Consider the following 1,430-nt stretch of genomic DNA (forward strand, 5'->3'; position numbering starts at 1 on the left):
ACCCAATATAGGTGGAAAAATGATAGTAGTTCTTCTGGAGATAAGGAGATTAATTACATACAAGAGAAAGCTTAGAGAAGCTGAATCCTTATATACCCTAGATGGCAGCAAAATGACATGCTTTGGAATTGTTTGTTTAGCAGCAAAGAAAGAGAGAATTACACTCAAGGAGCCGGAGCAGAGGGGCCAAGGTCTGATGTTTAAAACCAGATGGGACTGAAAATTGGAAAGCGCAAGAAAGAGATTGAAATAATGTTCTTAGATAGGAAGGACTGGGAAGGATGGATGAAAGTTACTCCAGAGATTAAAGGCTCAGAAAGAAATAAGGAAGAAGGCATCAAATTTGTACGGCATGATCTGAATACTGAGACAGACGGTCAAGTTAAATCCAAGAAAACACAAAATCGGCAATATTGTCTAGAAGATAGCATCATCCTAATAGGACAGTTTAGGATGGCCCTGAGGGCTCTCTCATATACTGGAACAGGTGACACATTTAGCTTCTAAATGAAAAAAAAATGGTGAAACTGTGCTGGGAAGAATATCATCAGCAAGAGTTTGACCAGTTAAAAGTGTGGACTAAAAGAGTGTCAACTTGAAGGTATTTTGATTCTAATAGAGACAACAAAGTCTTTGCAGATTTTTCAAAACAACAGCTGAGAGTCGTGGTCATAAAAAAAAGGAAACCGTAGATTCGAGTGGAGAACAGTGAGACTATATACTTGAATTTTGACATTACACGGAGACACGGTGAAATAGAAAAACATACTATAATATTTGCCTTTATACATTTAAAAAATTCACTTGTTTTAGTATGGAAGGTCATTATTCCCTCGAAGAAACAGAAGCAGTGGAAAGAGCCTAGTGTAGAGAACTCAGGATTGGGAGTCAGGAATCCTGGGTTCTAATTCCAGCTCCACCATTTAATTTCCCCGGGCCTCCTTTTCCTCATTTGTAAAATGGGGATTCTCATCTCAGGATCTCCCCTGGAGAGTTTTCAGTACTCTACCAGTCTTGACTACAGGAGGGAAAGTCAAGAAGAAGCATATCCATTCCATTCCTAGCTAGGATAATGGCTAGCGAGTGGAAGGCAATCTGCTACAAGTCAAAAACTCATCCGTGCTGAGCAGCAGCGGCACGGGAGAGATTCGAGGGCGAAGACTCGAGTTGACTGCGCAGAAGGAGGCGATGGTAAGCCACTTCCAGATTTTTACCAAGAAAACTCTATGGATCCACTCCCAGTACGATTGCAGATGGAGAGCGGGGCATTCTGGGAGAGATGTGTCCATGGAATCAGAATGGGTTGGAGACGACTCGACACATACGACAAGACAAAATGGGGATTAAGTGCCTGCTCTCCTTTACCTTTAGATCGTTGTCTTGAAATGGAGGTCACAAAACCCTGGATTACTCGGTTTCTGAAGTACCGT

The 1,430-nt window shown here is 41.7% G+C and overlaps 1 non-coding gene across 1 annotated transcript; it reads left to right on the plus strand.

Moving 5' to 3' along the window:
- Positions 1-968: 968 nt before the first annotated feature.
- Positions 969-1,106, plus strand: LOC114812600. The gene has a single exon (XR_003760251.1). It is a non-coding gene; the product is annotated as a small nucleolar RNA SNORA7 (small nucleolar RNA).
- Positions 1,107-1,430: the final 324 nt, after the last annotated feature.

The sequence above is a fragment of the Ornithorhynchus anatinus genome, chromosome 5 (assembly GCF_004115215.2).
Source record: "Ornithorhynchus anatinus isolate Pmale09 chromosome 5, mOrnAna1.pri.v4, whole genome shotgun sequence".
Taxonomy (NCBI): Eukaryota; Metazoa; Chordata; class Mammalia; order Monotremata; family Ornithorhynchidae; genus Ornithorhynchus; species Ornithorhynchus anatinus.